This window comes from Chiloscyllium plagiosum, chromosome 24, assembly GCF_004010195.1.
Source record: "Chiloscyllium plagiosum isolate BGI_BamShark_2017 chromosome 24, ASM401019v2, whole genome shotgun sequence".
Lineage (NCBI taxonomy): Eukaryota > Metazoa > Chordata > Chondrichthyes > Orectolobiformes > Hemiscylliidae > Chiloscyllium > Chiloscyllium plagiosum.
The window spans coordinates 11,328,220-11,335,124 of NC_057733.1; positions in this window are offsets into that span (position 1 = coordinate 11,328,220).

Genomic DNA, 6,905 nt, shown 5'->3' on the forward strand with positions numbered 1-6,905 from the left:
ATGGTGTCTGTGTCCAAAGCAAATATAAGCCTCACCCACTCCCTCCAAACTTAGGTTGCTCTAAAGCACAGAAAAGGCACACACACCTGATATGATGCCATTGGCATGGACACCAACAGGTTCCTTGGAACCAAGAGGTTATATATAGTCATGGGCTACCCTACCTTGTCCATTGTGTGGGATTTTTGACTACATTATAGGCTCAAATGGCAACTAATTAGAAGGGGAAGCTATTGCCCAGACTGCAACAATGAAATTAAGCAGCAATGGAGCTAGGACCACTCAGGCGAGCCCGGGTCAATGTGCAGTAGGTTGATAAAGGATGTTCACTAGCATCCAAGAGGCCTTTTTGCCTGATAAGCTAGGTCCTCAAATGGGAGGACCGTCTTGAGACAGGAAGATAGTTGCCAAGCTGACTATAGACCCAGAGTCCTCAAACGTTCCTCTCTTGTTAAGCTTTTCATTTCTGGGAACATCTTCGTGAACCTCCTCTGAATGTGCTCCAGGGCCAGTACATCCTTTCCCACCACCCTTTGCCACATTATATGCTTTCTCTTTTGCTTTTATGCTATCCCTGACTTCCCTATTCAGCCACAGTTCCCTCATCCTCCCTGTACCATGCTTCTTTTACCTCGGGATGAATCTCTGCTGTGTCTCCTGAATTACTCCAGAAACTCCTGCCATTGCTGTTCCACTGTCTTTCCTGCTGGACTCCTCCCCCAGTCAATTCTGCCCAACTCCTCCCTCATGCTCTGGAGTTTCCTTTATTCAGCTGTAATACCATTATCTCTGATTCCATCTTCTCCCTCTCAAATTGTAAATTCAATCATATTATAATCACTGCCTCCTAAGGATTCCTTCACCTTAAGTTCCCTTATCAAGTCTGCCTCAATGCACAACACTAAATTCAGTATTACCTGTTCCCTAGTGGGATCCACCACAAGCTGCTCCAAAAAACCATCTCGTAGAACTTCCACAAATTCCTTTCCTTGAGAACCACTACCAACCAGATCTTCACAGTCCATCTGCATAACGAAATCCCTCATGATCACTGTAACTGTGCCTTTCCTACACATTCTTTCTAAGTCCTGGTGTATCTTGCGCCCCAACTCCTGACTACTGTTTGGAGGCCTGTATGTAACTGCAACTATGGTTTCTTATACCTTAGCAGTTCCTCAGTTCTACACACACAGATTCTACACCATCTGACCCTATTTTGCATTTTACCATTAATTTAATTTTATTTCTAAAATAAGGCAACCCCACCCCTTCTGCCCACCTGCCTGTGTGCATTTCTGAGACTCAAATTTAAAATCAACAGGATTTAATTTTCGTTTTTAAGCCAAGAGACCTGAGTGCCGATCTGAAGGTGTCTTGTTTGTCCGCATAAAAGCTTAATACAGGCCTCAGTTGGAACACAATAGGACCAAAACCATACAGTGCTACCTGTATTTAATCAGCCCAAATTTTGCCAAGTGTGGGAGTTAAAATATACATTGGTAGTGCACATGACACTAATCTGTATGTCAAGGCCACTCACTACAGAAGAAAAATGTATTTTAAAAAAATATACATAATTACTTTGAAGACAAATAAATTTTAACAAGAGCATTCTGATTGGTGCTTTCCAGATGCATACCATTTAAATCACAGGATTATAAAAAAAATACTTTATTTCAATTATTTATTTTCTTCCACTAATGATGTCAATGCAGTCACAAGCTGGGTTTTTAAACAGCCCCCCGATCAGGATCCAGTGTTGACAATCATCCAAATTGATCCTCTCCAGTGGTCAGCTTAGGTTCCTGATGCTATCGAGATGGTTTTCAAAAGGCCAACAGGCGAAAGGGAACTGGAAACACAGCCACGACTGATCACGGCTGAGAAATGAGACATGGGGCTAGATTGTCAAAATTGTATCGACAACTCAACACCCAGGTGAATTCTGGGTATGTCACCCCAATGAAATTGCATTGCTCTGGCAATGTTGCTTTTAAATGCGAAAGGTACAACTGACTGGAATCAGGCTTGGTGGCTGGTGAGTGGTACTGCACACCTCCAGAAGATAGGAATTGACCACTTGGCACCAGTTGCAAAGCAAACCAAAAGAGCAGGCCATGTTGAAGTCTACTACTGTCTTGGCAAAGACTGCATGTGTATATGGTCATTACTTGGAACAAGGGTGACACTTGTTCATGGCAAACCTGTACATGGAGTCCTTTAAGTGGACTTACCTATATTAGGTGTATTTTTCTGTATTTACCATACATTCTAGCTAACCTAAAAACTCTTTTGCAATATTGGAAGGATTTACAGATTAGATAGCTGTTTGATCACATGACATCCTTCCATGGCTATGAAGCCTTGTATGGGACTTGAACTCAGAACATGAGGCCCAGAGACTTGGGTGCTATCACTGTGCCAGAAGACCATGTCATGGCTAGGGGTGTAGACAGTTCTTCAGAGTGCCAGAAGCTTGAACATAGCATAAAGTGATCATGCGCTGAAGAGGAGATGCTGGAGGTCCTAAAACACATAGAGGTAGATAAATCCCTGGGACCTGATCAGGTGTGTCCCAGAACTTTGTGGGGAGCTAGGGAAATGATTGCTGGGTCCCTCACTGAGATATTTTTATCATCAATAAGTACAGGTGAGGTTCCAGGGTACTGGAGGTTAGTTAATGTGGTGCCTTTGTTTAAGAAAGGCTGTAAGGAAAACTCAGGAAACTATAGACCAGTGAGCCTTACGTCAGTGGTGGGTAAATTGTTGGAGGGGATTCTGAGAAAGAGGATTTACATGCATTTGGAAAAGCAAAACACTGATTAAGGAAAGTCAACATGATATTGGATGTGGGAAGTCTCACTAAGATGATTGAGTTTTTTAAAGAAGTGACAAAGAAGATTGATGAAGGCACAGCAGTAGACATTCTCTATAGTGACTTCAGTAAACTGCTTGACAAGGTCCTGCATGCTAGACTGTTGTGGAGGAAATTCTCGTGCACAGAGCTTGAGTAATGACAAAATTTATTTCATGATATATCATGGGGAGACAGGCAGAGACCACTTATCAAGAATGGACCGGCTCTCACCAAAGAGATCGGCGCGACTTTATAGAGTATTACAAATGCTAGGCTGACAGTTAATTACACAAGACAGTCACAGGACAAATAGCATACTGTCTAAAGAAGTTAGAAGCAGATAAACAGGTGGCACAATTTAACAATGCTATCTTACAGAAAGCAGAGCTAACCTATGGTTGAGGGGATGTTGTATCAGCACAGCTGCAAGGTCGCACAATATGGCAGTTAGTAAACAACTCAGCAAAAGTTCTGCAAAATGGTTTCCCCAAGGACAACCACAAACAGGGCCACAAAATGGCTTCCACAACTGTTTAGATCACATGGGATCCTAGGGAAGCTAGCCAATTGGGTACAACATTAACTTGAAGGTGTGAGACAAAGGGTGGTTGTAGGGGGTTGCTTTTCAGACTGGAGTCCTGTGACCAGCAGTGTGCTATTTGGATTGGTGCTGGGTCCACTGTACTTTCATCATGTATGTAAATAATTTGGATGTGAATATAGAAGGTATGGTTAGCAAGTTTGCAGATGACACTAAAATTAGTGGTGGAGTGGACTGCTTTTTTTATTATTCATTCATGGGGTGTGGGCATCATTGGTTAGGCCAGCATTTATTGCCTATGTGGCAGTTAAGAGTCAGCCATGTTGCTGTGGGTCTGGAGTGACATGTAGGCCAGACCAGATAAGGATGATAGATTTCCTTCCCTCAAGGAATTCGTGAACCAGATGGGTTTTTCCAACAGTACATATTAGAGTGTTGCTGGAAAGCACTGCAGGTCAGGTAGCATCCGAAGAGCAGGTGCTGCCTGACCTGCTGTGCTTTTCCAGCACCGCTCTAATCAAGATGCTGATTTCCAGCATCTGCAGTCCTCACTTTTGCCTAGTTGGTTTTTCCAACAATCAATTCACGGTCATCATTAGACCCTTAATTCCAGATTCTTTTTCATTGCATGCCAATTCCACCATCTGGAATTGTGGGATTCAAACCCACATCCCCAGAACATTACCTGGGTCTCTGGGTTAACAGACCAGCAACAGTACCACTAGGTCATTTGCCTTCCCTATGCACTGTGAAGAAGACTATCTCAGAGAACAACAGCACCATGATCAGATAGGCCAATAGGCTGAGGAATGACAGATGGAGTTTCATTTCAATAAATGTGAGGTGCTGAGTTTTGCTAAGGCAAACCAATGCATGGCTTAGACACTTAATGTTAGAACACTAGGAGTGTTGCTGAATATAAAGGCATAGGGGTGCAGGTGCATAGTTCCTTGAAAGTGGAGTTACAGGTAGACAGGATGGTGAAGGAGGTGTTTGGCATGCTTTCCTTCATTAGTGAAAAAATTGAGTATGGAAGTTGGGATGCCTTGTCCTGGCTGTTCTGGATTTTGGTGAGGCCACTTTTACAATACTGTGTACAACTCTGGTTGCCCCTTTATAGGAAGGATGTTGTTAAACTTGAGAGGGTGCAAAAATGATTTACAAGAATATTGCTGAAACTGGAGCAATTGAGATATAGAGTCAAGATTAGAGTGGTGCTGGAAAAATTGACGTTTTAGGTAAAAACCCTTCATCAGTCCTTCCTGATGAAACCCTGATTTTCCTGCTCCTCGGATGCTGCCTGACCTGCTGTGCTTTTCCAGCATCACTCTAATCTTGACTCTGATGTCCAGCATCTGCAGTAGCCACTTCTGCCCAGTTGAGATGTAGCGAGGGGCTGAACAGGCTGGGGCTGTTTTTCCTAGAGCATCAGAGGCTGAAGTGGTGATTTTGTGCAGGTTCATAAAATCATGAGGGGCATGGATTGGCCAAGGTGTTTTTTTCAAGGTGGGAGAGGCCAAAACTAGACAGCATAGGTTTAAGTTGAGAGGGGAAAGATTTAAAGGGGAGCAACTTATTTTCAGAGAGGATGGTGCGTGTATGGAATGATCTGCTGGAGAAAACGGCGGAGGCAGCTTCAATTTCATCATTTAAAAGACATCTGGATGGGTACATGAATTAGAAGGGTTTAGAGGGATATGGGTCAAATGCTGGCAAATGGGACTAGGTCAGATTGGGATGTCTAGTCAATATGGATGAGTTGGATCGAAGGGTCTGCTTTCATGCTGGATGACTTCGGGACTCTGCTAAAACAAACCAGATCCAATTCTCAGGCACAATGAACAGTATTTGAAGTGGAGATTTTTTGTTTTAAAAAGAAAGTTTTGAAAAGTTCTAGCCTACTCACAATGTGACTATTAGTGTCACAATGACAGGAACTGTAAAGAGGTTAATCTTTTAACTGAATAAAACCAATTATATCAAATATTCACATGCATGTACAGCTTCACTGTCTCTCCCAGTTCTCGATGCACGTCTCTGCATCTCAACTTTACAGCTGTAATTATTCCATCCAAGTATATTGGTTTACCTTAAACTCTGACATAAGGTTGTTAAACACAGCATACTCATTTCAATTTAATCAATATTTGCTTCCACAGAGCAAATGGTTCTTATGATCGGCTGCAGATAAAAGGCCGCATTGACAATACTCAACCCACCAATCATCAGAATATGGAAATGTTGGGGGAAAGGGGTTCATCCGAAGATATGACATTTGCATTTAAGATCCTTGATGATCTGAAATTGGTTTGTGTTTTCTCAGGAGTGCGTGTTTGCTTTTGATTGAATTCTACCCCAAGGCTTGTTGTGTAATATAAAAGTGGTTCATACATACCTGGGTTGGGGGTTTCAGGGAGTTGAAAGAAGAATGTGAATTGTAGCAATTGTTGTAAAATCTAATAGATCAGAGGTTTTTTTACACAACTGGCACTGGAAGCCATTTCTGGAAAATCACCCTTTCACTTCTCAGAACACACAAAAGCAAAACACTGCAGATGCTGAAAAGCTGAATAAAAGCAGAAATTGCTGGAAAAATACTGAGCAGACCTGGCAGTATCTGTCAGGCAAGGAACAAAGTTAACGTCTCAGATTAAGAAGGGCTTACGCCCGAAACGTCGATTCTCCTTCTCCTTTAATGCTGCCTGACCTGCTGCGCTTTTCCAGCAACACATTTTTAAGCTTAGTCTCAGATTAATAACCTGTCAGCAGATTTGGAAAATGTTAGAGATTTAACAGATTTAACACAAGTGCAAAGGTGGCAAAAGGGGATAGCAAGGGAATAATTAGTTGGTGCAATAGAACAGACTGCAAGATCAGTGATCGTGTGGAAGACAAGACAGATAATAGGACATAAGAAATAATGATACAAGATAAAAGACATCTCCTGAAAATATGTAAACCAAAGGCAGAAACATTGACAACTATCATCTGAAAATAAACCAAAATCTGAAATTGTAAACTTTGCCCTTTTTTCTTTATTCATATTTCCTTTCAGTTTTTTTTTGTTTTTATTTTCTAATGGCAGAAATTGCTAATAATTGTCCTATTCACACCTCCTCTCGATGCAACTTTGTTATTTTTACCTATCCCAGTACAAATCCATTTATTTTTGGTATTGTAACCATCATGTCTTTTTATCACCTCTCATCTCTCCTGCCTTCCACTGTCTCATAAACTTATTCTTGACTTCATTTCTCCCATCAATCCTTCCTTTCCCAGTCTCTGTATTTGCTGGAACCATGTTACAGATCAAACCTCTTTTGCTGGCTGAAGGTTTTTGGGCTGAAATGTTCGGGTACATTTTCCTGTCCTTTGAGCAGTGGATATGATAGTCTACTTATCCTACAGTGCAACCTGGGAATACTGTATTGGATTTTTCCACAACGGAGTCTTTACCAACAGCAAGCTGTGTGCCACACTGTCTGCCCCGCTATGGGGCTGCTGGTC